We start from the raw sequence: 7500 nt of genomic DNA on the forward strand, positions 1-7500 counted from the left end.
TGGACTACCAGATGCGCGAAACCCGATTTGGATTACCAGGACCACGAAACTCTGGGGGCGCTTGCGGAGGGTTTTAACCCCGGGGGAGTGCTTAAGTGTGGGGGCCCGGGACCTCCGGGTGCACGGGGTTATATGGGTGTGTGCATGAAGGTGTTGTGGAGGTACTTCACCCATGAAACATGCCCCTTTCCTGGGGTACCATGTACTTGATGTGCTGGAGGTATTTTTACTCAGAGTATGAAGATCGGCCGGCGGTTTTGAACTACGCGCTGCATCGGCTGTGGTTATCCGTTTATAGGAGTGCATGGATGGCTGGTTAGAGGACGTCGGGGTCTACAATTCGGCATAAGTACCCCGGCTGTGCGTTGTGTTTTGGCGGAGATATGGAGCGCGCAAAACGGCTACAGTGACCTATTTTGACCACGTCGTGCATCGGCTGTGAGTGTCCGATTGTGGATCTAACTCCATAGGTCTTTAGAAGTCGACGTGGTCTACTATTCGGCGTAGGGGACGAGTCTGTGCGATGTGTATTCGCGGAGCTATGCACCGCGCAAACCGGCGATTTGGTTTAAGGAGACAGAGTATTGGCGCTCGTCTTTCGCTGTGATTTTGTCAGAGTACGAAGATCGGCCGACGCTTTTGAACTACTTGCTGCATCGGCTGTGGTTATCCGTTTATAGGAGTGCATGGATGGCTGGTTAGAGGACGTCAAGGTCTACAATTCGGCGTAAGTACCCCGACTGTGCGTTGTGTTTTGGCGGAGATATTGAGCGCGCAATATGGCTACAGTGACCTATTTTGACCACGTCGTGCATCGGCTGTGAATGCCCGATCCTGGATCCTCCTCCACAGGTCTTTAGAAGTGGACGTGGTCTACTATTCGGCGTAGGGGACGAGTCTTTGCGTTGTGTATTCGCGGAGATATGGACCGCGCAAACCGGGAATTTGGTTCAAGGAAACAGAGTATTGGCGCTCGTCTTTCGCTGTGAGACGAATATCGCTAACGCTTTTGAAATACGTGCTGCATCGGCTGTGGGTGTCCGTTTATTCATTTGTCGGTGTCAGTTTATTGGTTATGTCGGTGTCAGTTTATTGGTCTGCCTTATGGGTTGTGAGAGTACGTCTGGGTCGACATTTCGGTATTATTATCCCCGCTGTGCGTTCCATTTCCGGGTTTATGGACCGCGCAATGTGGCCCCTGCGACCTATTCTGACCACATCGTGCCTCGGCTGTGGGTCTCGCATCCAGGATCCACTCGGATAGTTTTGTAGAGGTTGATGTGGTCTACAATTGGGTATAAGTGTCCCGGCTGTGCGTTGTGTATTCGCGGAGCTATGCACCTCGCAAACCGGCGATTTTGTTCAAGGAAACAGAGTATTGGCGCTCGGCTACTGTGACCGGCTTTGCGTACATCGTGCCTCGGCTGTGGGTCTCGGATCCAGGATCCACTCGGATAGGTTTGTAGAGGTGGATGTGGTCTACGATCGGGTATAAGTGTCCCGGCTGTGCGTTGTGTTTTCGCGGAGATATGGACCTCGCAGACCGGCGATATTGTCGCTCGTCTTTGGCTGTGATTTTGTCAGAGTACGAAGATCGGCCGACGCTTTTGAACTACGCGCTGCATCGGCTGTGGGTATCCGTTTATAGGAGTGTCTAGATGGGTGGTTAGAGGACGTCGGGGTCTACAATTCGGCATAAGTATCCCGGCTGTGCGTTGTGTTTTGGCGGAGATATGAACCGCGCAATGTGGCTACTGCGACCTATTTTGACCGAGTCGTGCATCGGCTGTGAGTGTCCGATTGTGGCTCAAACTCCACAGGTCTTTAGAAGTGGACGTGGTCTACTATTCGGCGTAGGGGCCGAGTCTGTGCGTTGTGTATTCGCGGGGATATGCACCGCGCAAACCGGCGATTTGGTTTAAGGAGACAGAGTATTGGCGCTCGTCTTTCGCTGTGATTTTGTCAGAGTACGAAGATCGGCCGGCGCTTTTGAACTACTTGCTGCATCGGCTGTGGGTATCCGTTTATTGTTCTGCATGTATGGGTGGTTAGAGGAGGTCGGGGTCTACAATAGGGTATAAGTGTCCCGGCTGTGCGTGGTGTTTTGGCGGAGAGATGGAGCGCGCAAAACGGCAACTGCGACCTACTTTGACCGCGTGGTGCCTCGGCTGTGGGTCTCGGATCCAGGATCCACTCGGATAGGTTTGTAGAGGTGGACGTGGTCTACGATTGGGTATAAGTGTCCCGGCTGTGCGTGGTGTTTTCGCGGAGATATCCACCTCGCAAAACGGCGCTTCCGTTTAAGGAAACAGAGTTTTGGCGCTCGTCTTTCGCAGCGCAGCCCAGTAACGTCCCCTACCTTAAGAGAGTCCTCGTTACTCCCGCCGTTTACCCGCGCGATATGGATCCTGGTTCTGGATCTCGCATCCAGGATCCACTCGGATAGGTTTGTAGAGGTAGACGTATTATACAATTAGGTATGAGTATCCCGGCTGTGCGTTGTGTATTCGCGGAGATATCCATCTCGCAAAACGATATAAAAACGGCTGTGATTTTGTCAGAGTATGAAGATCGCCCGGCGCTTTTTGTCAGAGTATGAAGATCGGTCGGCGGTTTTCAAATACGTGCTGCCTCGGCTGTGGATACCCGTTTATTATTCTGCTTATATGGGTAGTTAGAGGACGTCGGGACCGTGGATTCGGTATAAGAATCCCCGCTGTGCGTTCCATTTCCGGGTAAATATGGACCGCGCAATATGGCCCCTGCGACCTACTTTGACTACATCGTGCCTCGGCTGTGGACCTCGCATCCATGATCCACTAGGATAGATTTGTAGAGGGGGACTTGGACTACAGTTAGATATAAGTGTCCCGGCTGTGCGTTGTGTATTCGCGGGGATATGGACCTCGCAAAACGGGTATTTCGTTTAAGTCTTTCGCTGTGATTTTGTCAGAGTATGAAGATCGGTCGGCTGTTTTCAAACACGCGCTGCCTCGGCTGTGGTTATCCGTTTATTATTCAGCTTACATAGTTGGTTAGAGGACGTCGGGGCCGTGTATTCAGTATAAGAATCCCCGCTGTGCGTTCTATTTCCGGGTAGATATGGCGCGCGTAATATGGTCCCTGCGACCTACTTTGACTACACCGTGCCTCGGCTGTGGACCTCGCATCCAGGATCCACTCCGATAGTTTTGTAGAGGGGGACGTGGACTACAACTGGGTATAAGTGTCCCGGCTGTGCGTTGTGTATTCGCGGGGATATGGACCTCGCAAAACGGGTATTTCGTTTAAGTCTTTCGCTGTGATTTTGTCAGAGTATGAAGATCGGTCGGCTGTTTTCAAACACGCGCTGCCTCGGCTGTGGTTATCCGTTTATTATTCAGCTTACATAGTTGGTTAGAGGACGTCGGGGCCGTGTATTCAGTATAAGAATCCCCGCTGTGCGTTCTATTTCCGGGTAGATATGGCGCGCGTAATATGGTCCCTGCGACCTACTTTGACTACACCGTGCCTCGGCTGTGGACCTCGCATCCAGGATCCACTCCGATAGTTTTGTAGAGGGGGACGTGGACTACAACTGGGTATAAGTGTCCCGGCTGTGCGTTGTGTATTCGCGGAGATATGCACCTCGCAAAACGACGATTTCGTTTAAGTCTTTCGCTGTGATTTTGTCAGAGTATGAAGATCGGTCGGCTGTTTTCAAACACGCGCTGCCTCGGCTGTGGTTATCCGTTTATTATTCAGCTTACATAGTTGGTTAGAGGACGTCGGGGCCGTGTATTCAGTATAAGAATCCCCGCTGTGCGTTCTATTTCCGGGTAGATATGGCGCGCGTAATATGGTCCCTGCGACCTAATTTGACTACACCGTGCCTCGGCTGTGGACCTCGCATCCAGGATCCACTCCGATAGTTTTGTAGAGGGGGACGTGGACTACAACTGGGTATAAGTGTCCCGGCTGTGCGTTGTGTATTCGCGGAGATATGCACCTCGCAAAACGACGATTTCGTTTAAGTCTTTCGCTGTGATTTTGTCAGAGTATGAAGATCGGTCGGCTGTTTTCAAACACGCGCTGCCTCGGCTGTGGTTATCCGTTTATTATTCAGTTTACATAGTTGGTTAGAGGACGTCGGGGCCGTGTATTCAGTATAAGAATCCCCGCTGTGCGTTCTATTTCCGGGTAGATATGGCGCGCGTAATGTGGTCCCTGCGACCTACTTTGACTACACCGTGCCTCGGCTGTGGAGGTCGCATCCATGATCCACTCGGATAGGTTTGTAGAGGTGGATGTGGTCTACGATCGGGTATAAGTGTCCCGGCTGTGCGTTGTGTATTCGCGGGGATATGGACCTCGCAAAACGGGTATTTCGTTTAAGTCTTTCGCTTTGATTTTGTCAGAGTATGAAGATCGGTCGGCGGTTTTCAAATACGCGCTGTATCGGCTGTGTGTATCCGTTTATAGGAGTGTCTAGATGGGTGGTTAGAGGACTTCCAGCTTGACAACTGGGCATGAGTATCCCCGCTGTGCGTTCTATTTCCGGGTAGATATGGCGCGCGTAATATGGTCCCTGCGACCTACTTTGACCGCGTCGTGCCTCGGCTGTGAGTGTCCGATTGTGGATCACCCTCCACATGTCTTTAGAGGTTGACGGTGGCTACACGTCGGCATAGGTGTCCCGGCTGTGCGTTGTGTATTCGCGGGGATATGGACCGCGCAAGACGGCGATTTGGTTTAAGGAAACAGAGTATTGGCGCTATCGCTGTGATTTTGTCAGAGTATGAAGATCGGTCGGCGGTTTTCAAATACGTGCTGCCTCGGCTGTGGATACCCGTTTATTATTCTGCTTATATGGGTAGTTAGAGGACGTCGGGACCGTGTATTCAAAATAAGAATCCCCGCTGTGCGTTCCATTTCCGGGTAGATATGGCGCGCGTAATAGGGCCCCTGCGACCTACTTTGACCGCGTGGTGCCTCGGCTGTGGACCTCGCATCCAGGATCCACTCGGATAGGTTTGTAGAAGTGGACTTGGACTACAATTAGATATGAGGTTCCCGGCTGTGCGTTGTGTTTTCGCGGAGATATGGACCGCGCAAAACGGGTATTTGGTTTAAGGATTTTTCGCTGTGATTTTGTCAGAGTATGAAGATCGATCGGCGGTTTTCAAACACGCGCTGCATCGGCTGTGTGTATCCGTTTATTATTCATCTTATATGGGTGGTTAGAGGACTTCCAGCTCGACAACTGGGCATGAGTATCCCCGCTGTGCGTTCTATTTCCGGGTAGATATGGCGCGCGTAATATGGTCCCTGCGACCTACTTTGACCGACTCGTGCCTCGGCTGTGGAGGTCGCATCCAGGATCCACTCGGATGTGTTTGTAGAGGGGGACTTGGACTACAATTAGATATGAGTGTCCCGGCTGTGCGTTGTGTTTTCGCGGAGATATGGACCGCGCAAAACGGGTATTTCGTTTAAGGACATAGAGTTTTTCGCTCGGGTTTTAAAGCCGTGATAGGGGCGAAGCGCTGAAGGTTCCAGCGCTTCTGTACTTCGCCTATTACGGCTGTGACCCATTTTGGTAGGGGGTAACCAAGCCACCTTGCACACAATGATAGGAACAGACTACCCAGTGTATACTAGGGGATAGGAGCGAAGCGCTGAAGGGTCCAGCGCTTCTGGCGGTTCCCCTATGCTACAGCCGTAGTAGGGGATATGAGCGAAGCGCTGAAGGGTCCAGCGCTTCTGGCGGTTCCCCTATGTTACAGCCGTAGTAGGGACGAAGCGCTGAAGGGTCCAGCGCTTCTGGCGGTTCCCCTATGCTACAGCCGTAGTAGGGGATATGAGCGAAGCGCTGAAGGGTCCAGCGCTTCTGGCGGTCCCCCTATGCTACAGCCGTAGTAGGGGATATGAGCGAAGCGCTGAAGGGTCCAGCGCTTCTGGCGGTTCCCCTATGTTACAGCCGTAGTAGGGACGAAGCGCTGAAGGGTCCAGCGCTTCTGGCGGTTCCCCTATGCTACAGCCGTAGTAGGGGATATGAGCGAAGCGCTGAAGGGTCCAGCGCTTCTGGCGGTCCCCCTATGCTACAGCCGTAGTAGGGGATAGGAGCGAAGCGCTGAAGGGTCCAGCGCTTCTGGCGGTTCCCCTATGCTACAGCCGTAGTAGGGGATAGGAGCGAAGCGCTGAAGGGTCCAGCGCTTCTGGCGGTTCCCCTATGCTACAGCCGTAGTAGGGGATAGGAGCGAAGCGCTGAAGGGTCCAGCGCTTCTGGCGGTTCCCCTATGCTACAGCCGTAGTAGGGGATAGGAGCGAAGCGCTGAAGGGTCCAGCGCTTCTGGCGGTTCCCCTATGCTACAGCCGTAGTAGGGGATATGAGCGAAGCGCTGAAGGGTCCAGCGCTTCTGGCGGTCCCCCTATGCTACAGCCGTAGTAGGGGATATGAGCGAAGCGCTGAAGGGTCCAGCGCTTCTGGCGGTTCCCCTATGCTACAGCCGTAGTAGGGGATATGAGCGAAGCGCTGAAGGGTCCAGCGCTTCTGGCGGTTCCCCTATGCTACAGCCGTAGTAGGGGATATGAGCGAAGCGCTGAAGGGTCCAGCGCTTCTGGCGGTCCCCCTATGCTACAGCCGTAGTAGGGGATAGGAGCGAAGCGCTGAAGGGTCCAGCGCTTCTGGCGGTCCCCCTATGCTACAGCCGTAGTAGGGGATAGGAGCGAAGCGCTGAAGGGTCCAGCGCTTCTGGCGGTCCCCCTATGCTACAGCCGTAGTAGGGGATATGAGCGAAGCGCTGAAGGGTCCAGCGCTTCTGGCGGTCCCCCTATGCTACAGCCGTAGTAGGGGATATGAGCGAAGCGCTGAAGGGTCCAGCGCTTCTGGCGGTTCCCCTATGCTACAGCCGTAGTAGGGGATATGAGCGAAGCGCTGAAGGGTCCAGCGCTTCTGGCGGTCCCCCTATGCTACAGCCGTAGTAGGGGATATGAGCGAAGCGCTGAAGGGTCCAGCGCTTCTGGCGGTCCCCCTATGCTACAGCCGTAGTAGGGGATATGAGCGAAGCGCTGAAGGGTCCAGCGCTTCTGGCGGTTCCCCTATGCTACAGCCGTAGTAGGGGATATGAGCGAAGCGCTGAAGGGTCCAGCGCTTCTGGCGGTCCCCCTATGCTACAGCCGTAGTAGGGGATAGGAGCGAAGCGCTGAAGGGTCCAGCGCTTCTGGCGGTCCCCCTATGCTACAGCCGTAGTAGGGGATAGGAGCGAAGCGCTGAAGGGTCCAGCGCTTCTGGCGGTCCCCCTATGCTACAGCCGTAGTAGGGGATAGGAGCGAAGCGCTGAAGGGTCCAGCGCTTCTGGCGGTCCCCCTATGCTACAGCCGTAGTAGGGGATAGGAGCGAAGCGCTGAAGGGTCCAGCGCTTCTGGCGGTCCCCCTATGCTACAGCCGTAGTAGGGGATATGAGCGAAGCGCTGAAGGGTCCAGCGCTTCTGGCGGTCCCCCTATGCTACAGCCGTAGT

This window comes from Anarhichas minor, unplaced genomic scaffold (assembly GCF_050575085.1).
Source record: "Anarhichas minor isolate MPS153535 unplaced genomic scaffold, ASM5057508v1 ptg000229l, whole genome shotgun sequence".
NCBI classification, from domain to species: Eukaryota; Metazoa; Chordata; class Actinopteri; order Perciformes; family Anarhichadidae; genus Anarhichas; species Anarhichas minor.